The sequence below is a fragment of the Streptopelia decaocto genome, assembly GCF_964273445.1.
Source record: "Streptopelia decaocto genome assembly, chromosome: 2".
Lineage (NCBI taxonomy): Eukaryota > Metazoa > Chordata > Aves > Columbiformes > Columbidae > Streptopelia > Streptopelia decaocto.
The window spans coordinates 83,175,371-83,200,902 of NC_138655.1; positions in this window are offsets into that span (position 1 = coordinate 83,175,371).

Genomic DNA, 25,532 nt, shown 5'->3' on the forward strand with positions numbered 1-25,532 from the left:
GATTTGAAATTTGGATTTCTGTCTTAGCTTTTCTTTTCATCTATCTAATAACAACAAAAAAATATTTGTTTAACACTCAAGCTTTTGATATTGGCTACAGTTAATACCTTCAACTGTTATAATAAATGATAAGTAAGTTTCTGGAGAAGCTCTAAAATCTGATATTTATGTTTCATACCAATTGCTGATGCTTAAAGATCATGTATGAACTCAATGTGGAGGCACAGTTTACCTGATAATTTGTTGCCAGGAGGTACTCATGCACTTAACTGGTGCTGCTCTTTGGTGGAGACATAGCATTGGACTAGACAGAACATTTAGCAGATTGGGCACATCATCTCCTCAGTTACCACTTGGTTATAACTCCTTCAAAATAATTTGTCTATATTTGAAGGAAGTAGATGGTCATAAGGTTATAATCAAGTTAGTACAGATATCTGGGAACAAATCCAATTCATACAGCTCTATGCTCTTTATATGCTGTTTAATTGCTCCTACTCACTTGTAACTGAGGCAAAAGAGTGTTTTTTCTTTAGCACAGAGCTTGATAAGGATCAAAATCCTATGCCATAGATGTAAATATGTCAACTTCTGCATTAGAAATACTAGAAGGATACTTTTATACTAAAGAGCAAAGAAAGCTTACTTTGGGTTGAGTAGGCTAGAGCTAGGTAAGTATGACACATACCTAAGAAACTTTTTTGGTTTGGAGACATTTCTGTGCAAGTCAATGGTATATGTAACCTTCATCACTGTGTCTTCCCTAGTGATTTTAATGATTTTGGGAAACTTCTGGACTAATGAGCCCAACTGGTACAGAGAGCTTTGCTTCCACATAAGAAAACTCTGCTAGCCTCCAAAATCAAGTAGCTACATGTAAACTGCATCTTATGAAGGTCCTTACCTGTTTAACTCCTGAACAATAGCATATGTCAGCTGTTTGTCAGGTATTACTCAAACAGTTTGGCAGCACAGATCTTTGGAACAAAACCATGGAGACAAAATATATTTTAAGTTCTATAGACTGCATAATGCTCAGGGTTCTTCCTCTGTGGAGGAAGAGAAGTCATGACAGCTGGTAACATATACCTTTTCTAGAGTGACATTTTCTCCCTTTGCCAAAGGGGAAAAAATGGAAAAGTTTTGAGTGTTACAGATTGGGATCTTCTATAGTTTGTTCAGGCATGGCAGTCTTCCTTCAAACTACCTCATGGTTTGGTGCAATAGATGAAAAACAAGGGCAAGAGAAAGTGATAGACAGCGGCCCTTCTTTTTTTTAAGGTTGCATAGTGTCTTACCTGGCTATCTTTGCAATACCTTGTGCTCCAACTGCAGCAACTGACTTTCAGTTCACTCACCTTCAAATGACTGAACTTCAGAGAACTCTCATATGCCCTTGATTCCCATTCCTCTACATCCCCAGTATTTTCCCTGCAGTTGGAGCTCCAATAGGGAAGCAGCGTAGAGTAGCTTCCCTTTACATTCAGCACTGAGGAATGCATTCCTGACACTGGAGGAGCCACAAAAGGACAGCAGTTTGGAACACAGTTGGTGGAATAAGACAGTAATTCAATTGCCGAGCCGAGCTGAAGAGCTAGAAATTGCTCCTGAGCTCTCTCAGTGAATCACAAATACTGCTGCTTTCCTAATTCAGAGACTTTATATGAGATGAAGTTCATTAATGCATAAGAGGTGTTTAGACAACACTGTGCTGAGTGGCAATGGGAAGTCAATGCCTCTATCATTAATAGCTTGTGAACTGTTTTATAGTCTCTCCTATAGTGTTTTCTCTGTCTCAAATTATGTCATTTTTTTTCCTTTTAGAGAGATACCATCAGCAGGAGGCTCAGAAATGTCAACTGTAATTAAAAATGTAATTTTCAAAGGCATTTTGCAGTTTATTCACATGGTAAATGGTTTCCTACCCTCTGAACTTTCAGCCTGCTGAGCTGAGCTGAAGAGTTAGACATTTTCTTAAAATCCTTACATTCTCTCACAAGTGTAACAAGGCACTTGTCAGCTGAACAAGTTGGCAATGAAGAGTTCAGTTAATGGTGTAGAGCTTGAAAATATAAAAAAGGGCTTTGTTTGTTCACCAGAGTTTTCATCCCTGTCAGATTAGTTGCTGAAACTTCCATTCTGCTCTATTTTAATATTTTAGTCCCTTGTTTCTTCCCTCACTCCCTTTCTACTTCAGATGCGACTTTCTTGTTTCTCTATCCAAATGGAAATACAATCCTATTAACCTCTAGTCCGATCTAAATCTGTCTCTTTTTTGGTCTCTGATGCCCTAGGCCTGTTAGATAGCTGATTATTCTTTAGATGGTTTCTTACGTCTGGTATCTGAGCACCTAACAATCGAAAATGTTTTTTCCTTGTGACATCTCTGTGAGGAAAGGAAGTGATATTATTAAATACTTCATTAAACAAGAGAGAGGCTGATTCCATAGCCCAGTGATTAGGGCAGTCACCACGTTCATGGTAACCTTAAGTCCCTTGTCTATCATTCCTTGTGCAAAGTAATTGAGCCTTACTGAAAGAAAATAGCTTGTTTTGAGCTATTCTGTGGGATGTGGAAGGTCTCAGGTGCAGTTTCTGTCCCACACTGGGATTTGAATCCTTATTTAGGACCTCTCATTTAGGGCTAACTCCATTCCTACCTATTTTCATTGTAGTCCCAGCTGTCTGCTTGTAGGATCAGTGGGACTCTGCTCCCCGTTACTAGCCTATCATAGCTCTGCTGCCTAGACTGACAGGTGACAAGTTTTAGGATATCCTCCTGACCATTGTGGGTATCCCTTTGTGAAGATTCAGGGTGAGCCAAAACCCTGAGCGGCTTAGGAGTTGTTGAGTGGTGTCAGTGGTCTGGCAGATTTGGCAATGTGGACTGGCAGAAATGCGGAGGTTTATGAGATTAGGTGGGGGTTAAGCAATGGTTCTGAGACCTGCCAGGGTTTTATCTGATAAATGGAGGTTTCTGCCATCTTGGAAGGGCAAGGTAAGTCTATCAGGCTAAGTCTCTTAACTATCCTGGGGATTTATCTCACAGATGTGTTGTACAGAGAGAGGGAGTTAAACTTTGGTGGAAGAGAGTCATAAATGCAGTGTATTGTAACACAGAGTAACTGTTAAACACAGTGAATTTAATGCATTAACTGAATTAACACATTTTTTAAAAAGAAGGGTGAGGGGAGATATTCTGTAATTAACAAGAGCTACTGGCTACTGCCTTTATTTGTTTATTGTTTTTTCCAGACGTAATTTATCTTTGTCTTTTTAAACTTTAGACTCTGGAGCAAAGATTGTCTTCCTGTGCTTAGAAAATATACCATTTTAATGTAAATGAGCTTCTGTAAAACACAGACCTTATGACTCTTGCCTATCCTTGTCTTTTAATGTGAAAGGTTAATTAATAATCAAACCTCAGACATATAGTTGAGCATTCTCTTCTTTATAGAATTTTTACCAAAACATTTTCACATCTAGTAGAAAGCTTAATCCTTTTTAGGTGTGAAGCTCAAACTTTACATGGGAAGACAAACCTAAGACTCTGACCCTGCAGTGTGCTGCAGGTATGCAGAGCTTTGCACCCGAAGTCATTGGCACTGCCCACATGTACTGGAATGTGCACTGAAAGGCTACAACATAACCGGAGCCTAAAAGAGAAGTTCCTTCAGAAATTTGGTATCCTGAATTTTTCATATATGATTACTCAATTGTCCTTTGGAAGCATGCAGTGCTCCGTGTTCACTTCAATCACAGACTTTCTCTGAGGAGGTACCACTGACCGTTGGTCGATAAACAACCTCAGTTCATTAACATCCTGTGTTAGTTCGCTATGATTAAATACCGACTTCCATATTGTCTGTTACCTCAAAAAGTCTGAAATGTAGGAGGTCAGGTAATTGTACTCACCCTTTTCTCTGGCAGACCTCCTTCTACTCTCCAGAGTAGTTCTGCAGGAGAATGCACTCTTTAGTATTGCACTCAGGAAAAAACGATGTATCAGCCTGATTTCGTGACAGTGCATATTGTAGGTGTTACACTTCCATTTGCAGTACCAATAAACTAGATTAAAGAGAATGTTGGCAGTCCATTTTGCCTTGGAAAATATATTTTCTTCAAATTAATGTATCTAATTATGTTTGTTTTCCCAAATATTAGATAAAACAATAAATAATAAGGGAGGAAAGTGACCATCTTCATAACACTGCAGTGTCTTCTTTGAAGTAAAACATTTTTTAAGTTTTCTCTTTGAAATTACTTCTGATTTTGAATGACAATATAGAGCATGAAAGAAACAAATTCCTGAGATAATTTTCTTTGGGAGAGAGTTCTGAAATGTTTGAAGCTTTTTTTTTTTGTTGGTATGAATCTAACTTTTAAGATCTTGAAATCCTCCCCAAACTGAATTTAAATTCTCAGTGTAGTTCTCATTAGCAATATATAATTGCCTAAAGGCACAAAAAGAATCACAGTATTTATTAATTGCACCTCAGACACTTCTCCCCCCTTTGTTGGCAATGCCAGAGCTCTCCTTCCCCTTCATCTGCAATTTTTCTTCCTCTTCTGCCCAACTCCTCTACCTGTTGCCTGTATTCATACCGTACAAGATGTTCTTGTACATTGCTGAGACTATGACAACAAAGCTAAAAAAAAAATATGCAGTAAATATATGAACTGACTACAAGAAGAGAACATAGAGGGAAATGTTGCCATATATTTAACAATTGTCAATACAGCTTTAAAGAGCACTGAGACTGATTTAGATTTTTCTTTCTTTTTGCACTCTAGTGTTTTATTCTTTAGCTACATCAATGTACCAGTGAGAAGAATCCATTCCAGTCTTTCTCCTAATGTATCTCCTAATAACGACTAGCTAAGACAGCCTTCAAGGGCTTATCTTACCTCCTGCAATACCTTATATTTGATGCTTCAGAGATCATGTAATTATTAAAAATTCAGCCAAGTCTGTTGATTCATTGACACCCGCTGGCAAGCTGACTAAAGTGCTAGGGAAATATTTTATTAATTTTAAGTGAAACAGCAATTAATTTAATGTGTAGAACCCATTTAGTACTGTGTGATAACCCAGAGGCTGGACCAGGTAGTTTTCCCATAGACCTTCATTAATTAGAGATAATTTAGTTGAGTCTCTGTAATACCCCTTTTGCAGAAGAAACAGTTCTCTGTCTCACAGTAACCTTGACTCTAGGCATCCATAGCTGTCCACTTTTGGTCACACCAGAAAAGAGTTTGGAGGTTTCTCATCAAGCACAAGAATCATTCATGATGACTGGGCTGACTAGCTGGGTTGAACTACTTGATCTCTTTCATGATATTCAGCCCCAATGCATTTACTGCTCAGCAGGAGTCTTCTAATTTCAGTTTAGATAGACTGTAATAAACTTCCAGAGGAGAAAGTAATATACCGACTTTTAAAAACAGTATTGATATTTAAAATCTCATAACTGCAAAGCATTTAGCAGTATTTGAACAATGAGATTGCTTAATCGACTTACTGTACTGAAATGTGTATTCTATAGATTTCTCATTCACATTTCAGCTTTGGCAACTGTAGTCAGTTGACTTTCAGTCATGCAAAGCTCATTTAAGAATTTAATCTAATGACCACTGCATTCCTCTAGGAAGTTTTTTTCCCATATAATGTTTTTATTTATTTATTTATTTAATTAATTAATTTTATTTTTAGTAAATAAAAATAAACAGACAAACAATCTGTGCTAGAGGATGAAAGTCTGATTGGATTTACAAATTTTGTACTACTTAATTTTTCAAATCCTGTGTAAAGAGGCATTTTCTCTGTAGATTTGAAGAGTCTGCCCCAACACACAGCACATAAGTGACAGAATCAGTCCTGTATTTCACATTTGTGAACTCTCTGAATTGCTCAATTTTTTTCTGAGAGGGCAAGAAAATCAAAATTAAGCTAAACATAATTACATAATTTACGTTAGTTTGTCAACTGTGCAATTAGAAACACATTTGCGCCATGCTCCAAGGGAGCTTTGTTTTGTAATTGGTGTCTTTCATCATAGTCTATGTTGATTATTTTTTTTTTATTATTTTTTTAATTTTATTTTTCTTAATGTGATCCTCCTGCCCAAACAGCTCTTGATTTCTTGTTTAATTAAGAGACACCCTTAGGACATCATGCAAATTTGTCAGCAATGTATTGTCACTTAAATACTTCAGCATTAATCATGAAGTCTTTGTCTTGGGTTTATTTGAATCTAAAAATAATGAGAAGAAAGGTGAGAGTTGTGCTTTTAGTGGCTCTTCGGTGCTGTAGCAAATTGCAGTCTGACATGTTTCCTCTCACAGGTCACATCCCTCCTTTAAAAATGTCCTCATCACTGCCATTTTGGGAAATCTTTGAATGTCTCAGCACAGCGTGCCTGTCACTGCAGTTCTTTGCTGGAAGCATTAATTCCCTGAAGAACAGTCAACGATAAATTTGTGCATTTGATGTGGGAAAGGATGAACAAGAAAGAAAGAGCTAAGGAAAGGGAAGAGGCTGTTTTCTCTGAGATTATTCCTGGGTATTAGTTCATATCCTTTACATCTTGAGGATGTCATCCTATAACAACATGAAGCTGAATTTACAGCAATTTTCAGTGAAGCTTGGCTGTCTTAAAACAGATTGCTGAAGCAGGGAAATAGTTTGGAAGCTGGAATAGCAACAATGCAAAGAAAGGACTGGTTAGGGGCTCCTGCATCATGATTATGACAAAATAGCTTGGTGTCCAACAAGTCACCGCAGTTTGGCAGTTTGCCACAGGTGGAGCTGAAGGGGCAGTCCTTGTCACAAGACTGAGTTAATGTCACTGGCACACAACTTCTTCTCCTCAAGACACCTTGAACTACTATAGCAAAACCCTGAGGCCCAGGCTGTCCTGGGAAGAAGAACACAGCCCCTCCAGCAAGGTTAGACTTGTACAGCTAGTGCTGAGGTAACAGTCTAAGCCTTGCACAGAAATGGCTTATTCAGAAGCAGTGGCTAGTGGTCCTGTGTAAATATATACCTGTGAATGCTCTAGCTCATTAGTCTTTCTTTACAACAATGAGTAATTTTTTTGGATCTCAGCCTCCCTTGAAAAAAAGTGATAGTTTTGCATATCTTTTCAAGCTCATCAGCAGCTGAAAACTGCTTCTGCCATGGCCTTCCCTTTAGCCGTTGCTTCACCCACCACCATTTGGATATCTCACTGTTTCATTCTGCAGCACACCAAGCTCCTGGTACATGTTGCAGGAAGCCATGAGCTGGGTGGTTGCAGAGCAAGCCCAGGCACAGAAGAGTTGATTCATGTGGGTCCTGTGTGGTCCTTTGGTCACATAGTGAGACTCACTCATCTTCCATGAGTGACTGATGTCGTGTAATGGCTTTCACATGCAGTACTTGTGGGTAACACTCTCATCTATGTGTTCCAATGGTCTCTATTTCTGTCCAGGTGTCCTCACAAATCTGGAAGTGGGAATTAACTGCTGTAGCTTCTCATAGTGCACTTTTCCCAGGAGAGCAGTTGAATGCACAATGGCTCTTCTCTGAAATGTTGCTTCTCCTTTTTTTTCTGAAGAAATGTTAAAACTGTGAACAGTAGATTTTTATATCTCTGTTAATTGTGAGTACAGAGAGTTGGCCAAGTATGAGGTACCGGGTCTGCTAAAACACAACTAAAAATATGTTTTCCCATGAGAGGAATATCTGGAGGGTAACTGTCATTATCTGACTTGGAGCTGAAGGGCAAGTGATCCTTGGGGAGAAACACAGGGACATTTCTGAGATGGCTGTCCTGACAAGACATGGTTCATTCTAAGAATAAAAGTTTATGTCCAGTTTTATATGGATATGTGTTATTTTATTTTAGTATCCTGCCTATGAATCCAGACTGTATACTTCCTTGACTGCATTTCATTTTCTGCATTTTTTTTTTACATTAGAAATATTCTTGTAGTTGAAACTTGAATCTCTGACTTAGCCACTAAATCATGTTACCTTCACTTTAAAATACTCCTTCAAAAAATAAGAGGCATCTTTCTTTCTATACAGCTTGCTGTTGTAATCTGGACATCAAAACCTGTCTGAAATTGTTGTCTAAGATTTTCCAGAAAACTGTAATTCTAAATAGAGCTTAGGATTTCTGTCAAACACCTTGTCCCAGATGCAGTACATATCTGTCTCACTATGTATGGTGAAGTGTGTTTATGCTAGACAGAGAAAGACAAAGGAAGTGCAAGGGAGTTGTATATCTTCAGTAGTAAAAGTTTTAATACTTACCTATATTTTTTCACATATCATATTTGCTACTTTAAACTGCTCCACTGCATATCAGCACTAAGTTTTACACCTGAATTTCAAACATGGACAGGTACCAAGCCAGTAAATTATGTAGCTTTTTGATTTCAAATGAGCTGTTCTGATAAATATAAGCAGAGGGCTGCCTGCATTGTGTAATATAAAACCTCTTGTCTTGATTCTTGTATGAACAATAAAATCAATGTGTATCATTTTTCACAGAAAGTGAGCTGAGTCATTTGGAGAGGTGGAGCCAGGGATGCTGAACAGCTTATGCCAAGCAAAAGTGTGAAATGCAATTCCAGAGTATCCTGGAAGAAACGTGGGAGAGAAAACCTGTGTGGGTGCCTTTCTGTACTCTCAGCTGGTCTTCTTTCAAAGAAAAATAATGCAGCGGGCTCTTTTGTGCAGGGCTGGAGCGCCCAGCATGTCACCGACCCCTGGTGTGGGGAGGGCAAAACTTCCCTGAATCAGTGTCCACATGTGTGTGAGGGATATTTTTGTCTTCTGTTACTGGCACAGACCTTTTTATTCTCTCCCTGAGCAGATGATAAAATGATGGACATTGAAAACTGCATCCTTCTCATAGAAAAGTTGTCTACTTGCCCAAGCAGCAAGATAGAATAAAATGCCCTTTTACGGTGGGTTTCTTGATGTTAACCAGTAGAAATTAGGGGGAAGAAAGTGGGTACGGAGGGCTGCGGGGTACTCAAGCAATCATCTTCTATTTCTGTAACTGTATATGTACATGTGTATGTATGCAGGTATTTTGTCCTCTTAGGAGAAAGAGGCGTACCTCCCTTATTAGGCAACACTACTTCTATGTCAGTCCAAGGGCTGGGACTTGGTGCAAATACAGGGGACTAAAAGAAAACTGCTGTACATTTTAAGGATGAGATACAACATTATGTTGTAACTTCCCCTCCTAGAGGGACTAACATCTGTAATTACTCCAGTGTTGAGGGTCTTGGCTTTTTACATAGCTGGATCTCTTTCTACAAACATGGATTTTGCTGTGTTTTCTGAGTCAGTTTTAGGTGTTAAGCCACCAGTACTTTCCCAGGAGTTTTCCCATAAAAGCCAGGAAATTACATGGCCCCTGGGCCAGCCCTTCTGAGCCTCAAATTAATTTACTCAGTGGAGGAAGGTAGGAGAAATAACAGGGTAGAAGAGAGTGATGTGGGCACTGTCTGTAGCAGAAACATCTAGAGTTTGACATGCATTTTCTTCAGCAGGACTGATTTTTTCTCTTGCTGAATTTATTCTATTGTTGTAGCTCTTTCAAATTAAAAGAAAAGAGAAAAAATGAAGCCTTTGATTAATATCTGATTCGATTTGAGCTTTGTCAGTGATGGATGCCTTTAAATATTCCTGTCAGGGTGAGCAAGAGAGGTATTTCTATTAGGAACACAGCGTGCAGCCTTCTAAGGAAACACAAACCCTGCATCTTGAGTTTCGGAGCTGCTGAACCAACAGTAAGACTGGACATGAAAGTTTCCATCAGTTGGGAACTGTAAAATGAAGTAAAAAGCAGAAAGAAAATGTTCAACCTCTGATCAACCAAGATTGTATACATTGGGGATATTATAATAACCCTCATTTACTTAATATTGTTACATTTTTTCTTTCATGATAGAAAAAAGATAAAAGACAAAATCTAAACCACAAGCAGAACATTTCAGAGATAGATTCTTGGATATGGCTCTTTAAAACTTATGTACTGTAAACAGGACACCGGATCCACAAGTAGGGAAAACTGAAATACTTCTTCTGAAGGCAAAATCTCTGATAAAAATTGAAGTCAGCTGAGTAACACCGGTGAACTCAACCTGACAACCCGGCCTAAGGCTTCATCAGACATTTTAAAATCTATCTTTCTTACTAAAGTAGGTTTTCTTTTTCTCTCTCTCTCTTTTTTTTTTTTTTTTTTTTTTTTCCCTACTTACAATACTTTTTATAGGCTTCACAGCAGTTGTTCACCATAAATACAAATCAACTGTTTTCCCATTCCCAACTTACTCATCCACACACCAGGACAGCAAGTTAATTGAAAGAGTTCCCCATGGGGAATGGTGAACTTAAATATGCCTGGTATGTATTGTTGAGGCAGCAGAGTAAAGAAAGGTAGAAGTCTTGAAGAAAGACACAAGAGTGGAGCCAGGCATTAAAAAGGATATTAAAAAAATCCTTCTGTCATGGGCCAATTGACTTTGTAAATAATTGCCTTGTCCCCCTGGGAGGCTCAGAGGTAGAAAGGAATTTAAAGACTGTTTATTGCTTTAGGGCAGGATCCACAGAAGGACTCTGGTGTTTTAGTGCTTTTTAGCAGAATCCACAGCCACTTAGGGGTGTCTCATAAATGGTCTTTATCTGCCATTTACACTCCTAGATCCAAAATCTATATTTTCATAAATGATTGCAGCTGCTCCATCCTTGGAGGTATCTACAGAATTTAGAAACAAAAATTCATGGAAGTAAAACTCTTTGGTCTGGACAACACTAAGTGGCCTGGTACTTTTCTCAGACCTGTTTCCCTGGTTAGTGTTTTGTCATCTCCAAAGCAAGAGGCTTTGCTTTCACAGATGCTCTCAAAAACAGGTTGTGTGTAAAGCATGGCTAACAGAACAGGAGCAGCATGTGCTTTTTAGCTGACAGCATGCCAAGTAGCATAGTCTCTTTAAGTGGCAAAGACCAACATTTAGCTTCTCCCACTGCCTGAAGGGATGTGAACCCAGCAGAATTATCCTGCTGATGTTGTGATGCTACAGAAGCAAAACTCTCAATCTGTCCTACCAACAGACTTCAGCGTGGTATGAAGTAATAACTTTGGCTGTTGATGTAGAAAGTACCAGCCCTAGTGACAGGGCAATAAGCACAAGGGGGGAGCTTTTTTCCAGTTTCAGCTCTGGGGACTTGCACATTAAGTACTCAGTTCAGCATGCCCTGGTGAGTCACGACTTCTTTCATTTACCCCATTTGTTTCCGTTAAATACCCAGTTATCCCATGCAAGAAAAGATTCCCTTACATTCACATACCTGTTGAAAGGTCGATGTTCTAGCAGCTAGGGCACTGTGGAGGAGATGGATGGTCAAATCTCTTCAGCTGGAGAGTGGACGTCAGCTACATCCTTCACCTGCTGGATACCAGCTGTGGAGCAGTCAGGATGCACTAATCATATTTGGATCCAAAATTGAGCTCAGCATGTGAGACAGGTGAATCTTTCTATATATGTGAACAGCATAGACTGAATATTGGGATGGTCTTGATGCACTTGAGGTGTGTCTTGCTGAAGAAACCTATGGATGTGCATCAATAATACATTAGATAGTTTTGAACTGTATCTAGTTCTAGGGATAGCTGGAAAACAAGTGTTTTCAAGATTTCTGTTCTGGCTTTGAAAGCTTAGAGTGATGCTTGGCAGCAGGTGTAATTTCTTGCATCTCTTCTTTACCATGTCTCAGCTCTTGAGCTCTATCCAAATTGTTGGCTTGAACAGGAGATACATCTTCTTCATACAATGCTGAGACAAGAAGTAATCATCATTTACTGTTTTATTGGTATCAAAGTAGTGGGAGCTGGATCCTCATTTTGCTAGACAACAGTCAGTAAGGGAACATACACCTATGCTGATTTTAGGTAGAGGAGAGTTTGTTAGCTGTTATCAAAGCCCTAAGGGTATACACAAAGCCTGTCAATAGAAAGGATACAAGGAAATAGTGATGCAAGTAACTAGTCAGTTTCTAAACAAATCACAGGTTTGCTTTAACAGTCAGGTGTATAAAGGCCTGTATCTTTAAACAAACAGACAAACAAACAAACAAACAAACTTTGGGATCTGTGTTTGCATGATTAACTCAACCCTGGAAAGTGCAACGCGTAAGATGTTACATAAGGCTTTGTTGTGTACCCAGCAGTCTGTAACATAAAACATCAAGAGGCTTTCAATAAAGCTCCTGAAGCTGATAACATGCAAGATCAAATCTTCTTCTCCTTCTTGTGCACTTATTGGTTTCCTATCTGCTGCCCTTTGCATCAGAATCAGGGCAATGTGACATTTACTTCCTTCATTGGGCTGCCAAGATCCTGAGTCACAGAACCATCAGAGAATCATTTTTTCCTCCTCCATGCAGGGTAGCTCGCAATGAAGGGATGATCTGCTGTTTTTGGCCCTGTGCCACAGCTGAGCTGCCCTGGGTCCCACAGCTGTCTGTGCTGAGAGCAGACACTCGGGCAATCACAGTGCCCAGGGACCCTCCTCCAGGAACAGGAACAACAGTGGCATGAGAACTTTTACGATAAGGTGGAAATCAAATGGGCACTGTGGGGTGGTGGAGAGATTTAGCTGCTGAAATTATTAATGGATATCATTGTGTATGTCTTTGTTTCTCGTCTGTAAACCATAGAAAGTGACACTTCTGTGGCTCATCAGTAATCTGTAAGGATAGACAGACTGTGCTCAGTGAAACTGGTAATAAGACAGGTGCACCTAAGATATAGAGAGCTTTGTGTCACTGAGTACATTTGGCCTCTTCTATTGATCATGATCTAATCTGACATTTTTAACATGAAGATATAAGTTATGCAAGCAGTACTTTTTTAAAAGGAAATGTTATTGGCCAGTTATAGATTTTCTTGTTGTTTTCCTCTGTTCAGGATTTGAGTAGATTCTAAAATTATCAAGGAGACTCAAGGCTGTTCTGCAACAACTAGGAGTGCCCATACACACTACCCTTTTATTTCCTCCACATTTTTATTCCATGTCTACATATGGCTTTACATGACAAATTGTAATGGTGCACTGCAAGCTGTTATAGCCTGTTGGGTAAATTATTAACATTTCAAATATATTTATAATTTAATTTCTAAATACTTACTCAAAGGACTACAGTGGCTCTGTTGTAATTTATCTTATATTCAATCCAATTTTTGCAACATTTATTAATTCCTTTTATTACTGATTCAGAAGTATAACATGCCAATTAGAAACAGATTAAAAAGCCTATTTACTCAAAACCAATGCATGCCATTAAGTAAATAAAACATTGTAAAAAAATCCCTGATTATGCATAGTGTAATAGCCATGCTTACAATTACATATTTCTGTAGTAGACCGTAATATTTAACACATTCTCAGCTGGATTCACCACTCACTGGATTCAACTGTGTGTTTACACTCTTGTATGAAACTCAAAAACTTTCTCAGGTGTTTCTACCTTAGCTTTCCATAGTCTTTCTAGCAACATAGGGCAGCTATAATTTGTGCTACCAGACTCCTGGTAAAGAAATGTGTTGAACAGCAGCTTCTGGCTGCTCTCACAAGACACTCGGCTGCTGTAGCTACATGGAGTTTTTCACATATTCAGTTGAGATCAAGAGGTCTCAGCATATTAAAGGACATAGGTTTCTTATTTTGGTAACATCCATAAACCCTGCTGCCAGTCAGTTTTCCATATCTTTTTTTTTTTTTTTTTTTCCCATACAGTACAAGAGAGGGATAAATAGTTTATTGGTTTCACCAAAGAACAGTACCAAAACCAGAGGGCTTTACATTTCCTTTCTATTCTGCTAAGCCAACAGCTGGAAAAGGATGACTCTTGTTTTTATTGGTTAATTTACAGCAGCTGCATGAATACTCCCTTAAAGTCACACAAGGTTGGAAACAGTCTTATTCTAACTTCCAGCAATCAAATTTCAACAATAAATTCCAGGCACCTCTATTTAAGCACCCAGAGTGCATGCTCTGCTAGGGTCTAGGGAGCCTGGGGTAACTCTGCTTATCATGGCAGCAAGATTATGACTCCATTTTTATTGAAGTCAGGAGAAGAAATAGCTGCAGCTTTTTCTTTCCACGTAACTCAGCATTTGTTAGGAAATGCTGTCATTTTCATGTGAGCTCAGGCATGGAAACTAAGGCCTATGTTCCCTATCACAGGATTATATTGCATACCAAGGCTTATATTTGAGAAAGAAAGAACGTGCAAACTTGTAGAATAGGCAAAACCCCCTCCAGAGATAGGAAGGAGCATGGGTAGGTAAATATATCTGACTACTAGGTGTAGTAACCAAGAAGGTGAAAAATAACCTATGTGTTTTTGACCAGGGGTGTCAGAGGCTTCTCTCACGACTTCACACAATCATTGAGCCAGCCTACAACTTCTGCTATGACGTGCCATAGGATAGCAACCAGGTGTAAATGTGTATTGTTATGACAATATATGAAATAATGTTGGCTGTCAGAAACATTGGACAAGCCTGTGGCTTAAATCAGCTCAACTAGAATCCATTAAATGATTTAATTTTTGTCCATCCAGCTATTGATTGTACTTACAGTGCAAGAACAGCAGTGAAAGCAGCAGCCCTGAGAATCTGAACACAATTATTAAAAGACACTGCTTGGCAAAGTGAATGGGTGTATGATAGGAAAGACTTAAAACAATAAATCTTTGACAGCACTGATTCGGTCTTTGTGAAATGACTAACTGATTGCCAGAGACTTTTAATGTCAAAACATCAGATTGTGCGTGTGCCTGAAAATAAGAATGCATTGTAATATTGGTGTCTTTTATTTTTTCCTGGCAGTAAGGAAATGTTTTCAGGTGTTACAAAAGAGTATATGTGATATGAAAAATGAGGATAACACAGACTACTGCTCAAAGGGGAATGCTAATGTGTTATTATGGGAATGACAATATACTCACTGTGCATTTGTGGTGCAGTGGGTTTCTATATCCAGGTAGATGGCTAATTCATCTCTCTAACACATGACCTATATCGATGGCACAACAGCCTCCTAGCCATTAAGGATGCTGCGTAAAGGGACACAAATATATTTTCAAGAGTCTGGGGCCTGGAATGTGCATCTATTTAGCCATAGGTGCCTTTACTTTTGCCTTGCAGACTTTCTGGAGCATGAGAACATGAGAGAGTGAGTTTGCCCTCTCCTGGTTTGCCAGTGGCATCATAAGGTTTTCAGATGTGGTTCAACTACCTGTGAGTAAAGTCTTTCTGGCAAGCAGAAGCAATGAGGTGAATAAAGCACATACTTATGCTTAATTTCAGTCTAGACATACAGATAAGTAAGTTCATGTGGCTGTCTTCATGGTTCAGAGTATAGGTGAAGAAGGAAGAAGAATGGATAGAAAATTAGAAGCTATCAGAGCCTCTCTGTATGGTCAGTGTAGCACAACGGGCACAAAGCAAAGCTGAAATCCATTGGTGGATTTCTGACAAGTGAGAAGGGGTTGGCAGAACTGATCCACAGAGAACTAGAGCACTTTGTCATGGCTCTGGGGGCACTACCACCCTGGCTGCTGGTCCTTACCTGCCTGCTCTGGTGCCTCCTCCAGCCCTGCCTATGGCTCTAGTTCTGCCCAGCCTGGGGCCACTCATCCCGGTCACTATCCTCAGGTGCTCAGGCAGTGCAGGAGGGTGCCCTGGCAGGAACAGCACTGCCTGTGCTGTGGTTGTCCTCATCTCCTGGCTTGTCCTTCCTTATGAAGCTGCATTGCTCCTGCTGCTCTCTGGCACATTTCCAGGACCAGCCTCATCCCTGGGCAAAGCAGCACCTGCATGTGGGCAATACCCCAAATCTGTCTGGTGCAGACTGTCAGCTGTACACACCTGACTTTCCAAGCATGCAGTAAACTGTGTGCCAAAAGTTACTGCAGCACTATCTGATCTCAAGAGCTCAGGTGCTTGTAAGGTTTTCAAGAGTGCTCTAGAAATATTGCAAAGCAGGCTTGCAAAAGGCAGAAGTAAAATGAGCTGAAAGCTAATTTCCAACTTTTGTTAAGATATAAACAAGGGAATAAAACCAATCACATTACTGTACAATGTGCCTTTGTCCTTAATGTTCTGTACCAATGCATAAGAAAGATACTACAGTATCTTTGATATGGATTCTTTGTACTAGATATTAATGACTTTCATTGCAGGCTTCCATTAAGGGCAGCTTTAGAGGTGGAGTGAGTTAGAAGTGGGAGTGGGAAAGCCCAAGAAGACGTGGGACAAGAGAGAGAAGTAATTTGAGAAATGGTGAGAAGGTAGCTAGTTTCCCAAAAAGTCTCCATCAAGTTGAGAAAGGCAGAGTAGTAAGGGTAAAGTATAGAGAATATGAGTAGTAAAACTAATAGGATTCTTTATGAGCATACTTGGACTGTCCTCTCTGCCAGCTTCCTCTGCTCCTTGGCAGACAGACTGAAGAACACAAGCCTGTCTGTCTTTGTGGGACCACAGAGGATCTGCTTACATCCTGATTTACTGCAAGTATTTGGGGAAAAATTGCCAGCTGCATTCCTCAGAGGCAGAGAGGAGCAGAGCAAAGAGACAAAGGCAAGTTCACAGTTGACAGAATATCCCTCCGGACATCAGTTATTGACAATGCTGATGCAGTCTTGATTGGGCTTTAATTGTCAGTCTTTAAAGGACTCTTTTGTGGTAGTGAGAAAACCACAAGACAGATCCCCGTCTCTTCCCTTACATGCTGCAGTAGCAGAGGTTGAGGAAGGAGCAGATTCTTCCTTTTTTGGATCCCTTTACCAGATTCCAGAAAACATTAACAGAAGAGATGTAGAGCGTTTGTTTCTCAATACCAGCCCTGTTGCATCAGACCCTACTGCAGTGAGGATCGTCTGTCTTGAGCCTTGCTAGGTTCAAAGACTGTAAACAAAGGTTGTTATTCCTTTTCTACCAAAAGGAAGTCACATGAGGTTAGAGTTTTAGTATACAAACCATAGTTACAACACTAATGACTGTTTGATTGCAACAATGTTATTTTTGCAAGAGGCTTGAAAGGTTTTGCACTGTATTTAGCTTGCACAGTTGCCATGTAAGATGTTGCTAGTGCTATTCTTATTTTTGCCTTTGTAAGTGTGGCTTTACAATTTTGAATGCAGAAACAAAATAAATGCTTCTCCACAGGTTGTGGTTTGCATTTTGCCTAACATCTTATTGAAAAACTTCATAAGACGTGTTTGTAATAAAAAGTAAAATCCATTGTCATGATCACTCCAATGGAAATGCATAGTACTTATGCATTACCTTAATACCAGTTTATTTAAGGAAACATACAGGAAACAAATTTCTGCCACTTGAAGTAAGTTCTTTAGTCACATGTTTCATTACCCACTTCCTACATTGTACATAAGCCTTGCTAGAATAGCCACATCTGGCTCTTGTTGCATTTACACAGTAATAGCAGTGTGTAAGGCTGGATTCAGATTCTTCTTCTCCCGTAGTTAGACTACAGGGACAAAAGCTTATTTTTTAATGTTATAATAATAATAAAAAAACAAACACCAACAAACAAACAAACAAACAAAACCAAAAACAACAAAAAAACCCAACAACCTTCATTAGAGCAGAAAACAAATATGAAAATGAGAATTAAGACTAGGTATAAAATGAAGGATTTAGTGTGTCTAAGAGTTATTATTGAAACTGCTGCTGAAATCAGTACCAAAATTTAGCCCTCGTTATCTGCAGCATTTATGTTTGATCAGATGCTGAAGTGGAGCTCTGCCTATAGCTAACTGTTCTTTTTATGCTCTGAAATACAAGAAGATAAACTCTGTGACACAGAATAATATACGAATATATGTTTTCTTCCATTGTTGGGGGGGCTTCAAAACAGCACAATACTGCACTGTCTAGTCTTGAAATCCTTGTTTTAATAAAAGCTGTTCTGGCCTCTTAAAGATGTGCTCTTGTTAAAAGCATGGAAAAGAATCACAGTCACATGCTTATACATATGTATACACACACGTGTATATATATATGAATGTATATGGTCAACTACATGGAGGGCATTTGCTATGGTGGTGGCAAATAAACAATTTTAATTCCTTTCAACTTAGTTTTCATTATATAAAAATTTCAATAGCGTGATAATGGCTACCATCTCTGTTTTTGCAAGATAAAATCTCACCATTTTACAGTGCTGGATTCCTTGATGACAATTGCCTGTGATTTAGAGGAAATGAGCAGTTCTACCAAACTTACTGTTTAAAGTGTTGTAGGTAGTGTGCAGTCTCTGTCTCAGATGTGTGGCATCCGTGACGAATAGACTACCACACATTCTGCAGAAAGGTTGATAGAGGAAAGGTGAAGTCATCTTGGTTCCTGTCTGCAAAAACTGAACCCTTACATCTTGATAGAGTGTCAAGTACACTGTCAACCCATGGACAAAAGCATGCCATGCTCTTGTACCACATTCATACCTAGCACTTAGAAGGTCATTGGGTGCCAAAAGCTAATAAACTGAATTATTTATCTGAGGAAGTATAGCATGTTGTTCTGTTAAATGTCACTTTAACATTTAGAAACACAAGGATAGCAATTCCAGGTCAGACAGATGGTCCATCTGGTCTCGTTATCCAGAGAAAGGTCAAAAAGTCAGTGAAGCAAAAATACCTGCTTCTGGAGAAGTTTCTTCTTGATTCCTTACCACCTTTTGCCCTTACATGTATTTGCTTTTATTCCTTTCAAAATCTTCTGTGTGTGTGCTTGTTCCAGTTGCTTCCTGAAGGTAGACCTGTGGATGAGAAGGACAGGTGACAGCACGAGCTGGCATGCATCCTGCGGGCAAGGGTGCTGGAGGTGTCCTTCAGTGTGACATGTTCTAGGACCCCAAGTATGGTCAGCAGATTTGATACCAATCAACATTTTCAAGGTAATGGAAGGTAATGCTGTCATCTGCAACGAAGGCCTGTGCGTGGGCCATGGCTGGAGGGAAGGATGTGATGGGCTCATGGATGTTCTGGGGTCTGCTATTTCACCTTAATGGAACTGCAAGCATTGTCATTATCTGTGGGAAAGTAAAATACATTCCTGAATCTCAATTTATTCTTGGTCTCCTGTGATATATTTAGCAATAAGTTCCACAGGTTATTGATGTACTTTGATATGTATTATTTATTCATGGTGTATTTCTGAACATGTTAATGAATGTAACTTGATTTCTCTTTTAAGGAGGATAAAAAAGAACTCTTCTTTCTTCACTCCTACTGTCATTTTTATATGCTTTTCTACTGTCTTCTGTAAGACTATTCCAATCTGTTGAATTCAGTGCCAGACTCCCAACAACACAGATGATGTGAACTTTAGGGAAGGATATAATAAAGTAGGGGATATTATGAATAAAAGCTGCACATCAACCTAAGACACCCACATTTTTTTTTTTTTTTTGTTAAGCTGAACAGGAACACTAAGGATGTGTAATATGTTCCTCCTCCTTTTTTTCTTTTCCACCCCCACTAAGAAGAACTTTGGAAGGAACAAGACTCCTTGAACAGCCAAAACCACTAAACACTACTGCAGCTCAGGAAATAACTTCTGAAAGAAGTTTAGTTTCTGAATCACCAGTTAGGAAGAAGACAAACTTAGTTAAACATTTAACATTAAAGTTTAACTAACAGATCTCTGCCTGTTCAAATACTTAGAAGTGGAAGCTTTGATGTCCTTAATTTATGAGTAAGAAATGAATGTACTAACTGAAGATAGAAGTGGTATTTTGTCAAAAAAAAAAAAAAAAAGAAAAAAAAGAAAAAATAAAAAAAGCCCACATGTTCTTAGTATGGACTTTGGTTTCAGAATCAGAATTGAGCTTTATACTTTACTTTGCCCCTGGTCTGTTTGGCATTTTACACTCAGTCATTTCCTACCACAAGTTTTTGTTTTTGTTTTTGTTTTTCTGGGTTCTGAGACATTAGGGTGTGTTTTCTGCCTTTTTCTTTTGTCCTCTCCCACATGATGAAGATTGGAAAAATACTTAAGAAAATATAGGATACACACAGATTTAGTTGTTAAGGATATAAAATAGCATATCCATGTTCACCTCTGTGCCTGGGAAGATCATGGAACAGATCCTCCTAGAAGCTATGCTCAGGCACATGGAAGACAGGGAGGTGAGTTGAGACAGGCAGCATGGCTTCACCAAGGGAAGTCCTGCCTGACCAGCCTAATGGCCTTCTATGATGGAGTAATTACACCAGTGGAAAAGGGAAGAGCAATGGATGTCATCTATCTGGACTTCTGTAAAACCTTTGACATGGTCCATCCACAACATCCTTCTCTCTAAATTGCAGAGATGTGGATTTGATGGATGGACTGTTTGGTGGATGAGAAAATGGTTGGATGATCACATCCAGAGGGTAGTGATCAATGTCTCAATGGTTGGATGGGCACCGGTGACAAGTGGTGTCTCTCAGGGGTCCGTATTGGGAGCAGCACTACTTAACATCTTCATCAGTGCCATAGACAATGGGACTGAGTGCACCCTCAGCAAGTTTGTGGCTGACACCAAGCTGAGTGGTGCAGTTAGCACACCTGAGGGATGCCATCCAGAGGGACCTGAAGAAGCTCAATAAGTGGGCCCATGTGGACATCATGAGGTTCAACAAGACCAAGTATAAGGTCCTGCACCTGGTTTGGAGCAACTTTCAGTATTGGTACAGGCTGGGGCATGAAGAGGTTGAGAACAGCATTGATGAGAAGGACTTGGGGGTACTTCTGGATGAAAGGCTCAACATGAGCCAGCAATGGGCATTTGTAGCCCAGAAAGCCAATCATATCCTGGGCTGCATCAAAAGGAGCATGGCCAGGAGGTTGAGGCAGGTGATTCTGCCTCTCTACTCTGCTCTGGTGAGACCACACCTGGACTCCTGCGTCCACCTCTGGAGCCCTCAGTACAGGAAAGACATGGACCTGTTGGAGAGGGTCCAGAGGAGGCCACCAAGGTGATCAGAGGCCAGGATGGAACACCTCTCCAATGAGGACAGGCTGAGAAAATTGGAGTTGTTCAGCCTAGAGAAGGCTCTGGGGAGACCTTATTATGGCCTTTCAGTACCTAAAAGTGACCTGTAAGAAAGATGAGGATAGACTTTTAGCAGAGCCTGTTATGATAGGACAAGGGGTAATGGTTTTAAACTAATGGAGGGTAAGATTCAGGCTAGACACAAGGGAGAATTTTTTTACAATAAGGGTGGTAAAATACTGGAACACGTTGCCCAGAGGAGTGGGAGATGTCCCATCCCTGGAGACATTCAACACCAGGCTTGATGGGGCTTTGAGCAACCTGATCTGGTTGAACATGTCCCTGCTCATTGCAAGGGGGTTGGACTAGATGACCTTTGAAGGTCTCTTCCAACTCAAACTATGCCATGATTCTCTGATTCCGTGATAATCCCCAAATATCACAATAAAATCGTGAGTTGCTAGCACTGCACACAATTAAAATCATACTGAAATGCAGGAATTCAAAGAGTCATGGTATGAAGAAAACAAACATACACTCTCTCTCCAGACGGTTCACCAACACTTGAACATATCACAGAGAAGGGAATGAGGATTACCTAGTGAAAGTTCTCACAGTGGTTTGAAGAACATTGCTAATTAACTTTTAGTCTTTATTATTTAATTGTGAAGTCCTCCAGATCTCATCTAGTTTGGGACTTCATTACACACTCCAAATTCAGCCTAATTTCAGTGAAAGTTTTATGTACCTTTCAAGGTAATTTGCAGTTAGCAAATAACAGAAGCTTTGTTAAGAATTTGCTGTGAATCCAATTAGGACTAAATCATAGGAACTGTGATTTGTAAGACATTTAGGTTGGTCTTTTGTGTGTGTGTCTGTTGACTGCACTCAACTAAACTCAAACTTTCATATTTCTCATTAAACGGAAACATGCAAATATGTTTTGAAAACAGGAAAAAAAAAATAATTCAAATAAAATACGCTCCCTAGGGACTTAAAGTTGCTGAGTAAAAGAAAGACATTCTTGTCAGTTCTGCCTCTGATGGCAGGTTCTTCCAGCTACTGGAGGGATCTCTGGATATGGGACAGCACAGCCTTGCTCTAGGCACTGTCTCAAGCCAGGGACTCAGGTTCTTCCCACTGCCCTTGACTCATTCAGACCTTGGCAGGACTAATGTTATTTTTATAAATTATTTTTTTTCCTAAGAATTCAGGGATAACTCTTCCCTGATCTCATTGCAAAAAAAGGAAGAAAAAGATGAGGAGTGAGGAGAAGCCTCTGTCAGCTAAAATATCTGAGCTTTGCAGACTCTGAGACCAAAAGAGACTGTTCAGAGGAGCTAGTCTGACCTCTTGCATAACACAGGTCAAAAATCCTCCACAAGTAATTTCTACATTAAACCTGTTATTTCTACTTGAACTACAGTATGCTTTTCACTCTCATTAGTGGTGTTTCTTCCTTATTATTATTAGAAATGCTTTTATACTAATAATGTTATTTTATAGGTTGTAAATATTCAATATTTAGCATGAAATAAAATGTGATGCCAGCTTTGAACAATTTATAGTCTAATATTTCTTTGCTGTGTTGTCTGACATTGTCTGGACTCTTTACTGCAGTGTAATACTTTTTATTTACTGAATAACATTGTACCTATTTTTCCTCTTTTTTTTTTTTCTCTGTTTGTTTTTCCAATCTGTCTGGACTTATCTAATGTTTGGGGTTTTTTATCTTTTTTTTTTGGGGGGGGGGGAGTGTGTTTTTTTGTTGTTTTGTTTTGTTTTGTTTTTCTAATATATATATATATGTATGTATTATTTATAAGCTGTTTATCTCGTCTTTAACTTTGAAAATTATCTTTTGCTTTATAAGACTCACCTGGGACAGCCAGCCAAACAACTCAGAGATCTTTCAATTAAAAAGAAAGAAAAGCTCAGCGTTTACTCTTTAGGCAGATTTCTTGGAGCTTGTCCACCTCTAGTTTAAATTATCTTCATGAGGCTGTTTTTAGCAGTTGCACTGTTGCATTATGCATGATTCCTGACTGCTTCTAGTATGAACAAACCACACAGTGTTTGGTTAGTGGTTTTCAATTTTATGCTAAGCTGTACAATTTGTTGGTGTTATTTAGGTTAATATGCTATTATTTTGCATATTTATAACTCACCCATTACATTTTTATTAATAATGATGTCATGTTTGGTAGCAAGGATCAATAAGACCTCTAGTGTGTAATGTTTACATATTTATATTATTACAGTATAATAAGTCTCTTAGGCAGCTCTCTGCATTGAATCACTTTGTAGATACATCTTTCAGGTAATTTCATTCCTGCAGTGGCTGCCTGAATAGCAATGATACACAGTGCTGAGATGAAATCTAACCTGCAACTAGCATTTAGGTATCAGAAAAAGCAATCTATCTTCAATGTCTGCATCAGAAAATAAATGGTGATGCATTACATCCATTTCCACTTCCACTGGATGGATTCTCGTTTACCTATTATGCTTTGCCCTTCCACAAGTGGTATTTTCTTTAGCATTACTATGAAGGGCACTTCTGCACTCTATCCCCTAGTCATTCCTTCTACAGAGATATATTGATCTTGTGGATATGTACAGCGTCTCTTGGAAGAAAACATTCAGATTCTTCCTTGTAAAATGCCCCTTCCTACTCTCCAGATGCTTTACTTCTCTCTGCATTGGCAGAAAGGTTCCTTAGTTGGTGCTATACCCTGCAAAACAGCAGCAATATCATGAAAAAAAGAAATGTTGCCCCTGTTAGTGAGTAAACCACTTTCCTGATCCCTTCACACACCAGTGACCCTGACTCAGTGGCAGAAGTACGGGGCTGCACACCGGCAGCTGGTTGTTGTGACTGGAAACCCTTCGGGCAAAAAGATTTTTTTGCTGATGTCACACTATACTGTTTATTCTCACTAATAACAGTGATCGCTGTAGTGTGAATGAGTATCACTGACTAATTATATAGAGCTAAATTATGTCCTGTTAAGTCCTTAATGAGTGCAAGAAGCAATCCCTCTCACCTGTTCATCTGCCTGTGTGTTTGTGCAGGAGCATGCAAAGCTGCAGTGGTGCATTGGAGTGTGCAGAGACCTTCCCTGCAATGCTGGCCAGCTGAAGATGAATGGGAAAAGCTGAAGTTGCCTCTTCTCCAGTGGTTCTCTACCCTGCCTCCCTGTGCCTTGTGAGGACACAGACACATCCTGACCCCCTGACCCAAACCAGAGCTTCCTGAACAAGAGTCCAGTAGGTAAGCTCTGGTAGGCTCTGAAGTCTGCAAACATGTTGAAAGGTCATTCAAACTGATTGGCACTGCCAAGTCTAGTGTCAGAAAGTGTCAGAACATGATGAAAAAAGCAAAATGGAAGTAAGTTTTTATTTAATATTGCAGAATAAGAAACAGGTCAGTAAGTATAGCATTTCACAAAATTTCACTCTTGTGTTCCTTCTAAAGGCATCTTGCTGGCTCACAGTGGACTCCTATTCCTCTGTGAAAATGCTTTTAGTTTATGATGTTTTACCTCAAGGGAAGAAATGTTACCCAGGACATTCTTACTGGGGCCCCAGAGTAGCGACGGAAAGCTGGATCATGGAAACTTTATCTAAACAGATAGCTTCTCCTCTTTTCACTCATCATTCTTTAGGTACTTTCATTTATTATTTTAAGCACTTAGTTCTTGAGGTTTCTAGGCTTTTCTCTTTTACAAGAAACATTTTCCTTTCTTTAACAATGGTAAAAAATATTCCTTGTTTAAGAAAGTCATGTCATAACACAAGACTTACAATGCAACTCTGAGAAAAGTTGAACTTTGGTGATATGGGCTGTGGTGAACAGCCTCAGCTATGTCTGACAAAAATGCAGATCAAAAAAATCTCCCACGACCAGCCAAACTCTGTCAGGAATTGTACCTATGGATACAGCAGTGCTTCCTGGAGCAGTAACCTAAGAACACACATGCATTTCCTTTCTCTCCTCTACCCTCCATCCTCTCAAAAGTCATCCTTTGATCAGAGCCATGCCCTCTTGCAGATGTGTTGCAGGAAGCCAGAGGTACAGAAGGTCTCTGAAAGGCTTGGGCATACATCCTCATCTAGAGAACGTCAATTCGATGTCTGAGGTCATTTTTCAATTTCAGTTCCAAGAAAACTCAGATTTACACAGTGTTCTTAACATTTGTAACTCTAGAGAGAAGAACAGTACACAAATTTTATTATGTGCTTTTTTAGGATACGTTGGTAATGAGTCAAACACTAGTGACTAATTACTGCGAAGATTTACAAAATGCTCAAATGTGGAATTATATGAAGTCATCCATTCACATGCACAAACTCTGAGTTTGGGTCTTAATTTCATTTATGCCTCTCATTCCTGAAAAGGACAATGCTGGTTGTAGTCAGCTGCATTATTTCTTTCAAACTGTGTTGACATCTGCTGGTCC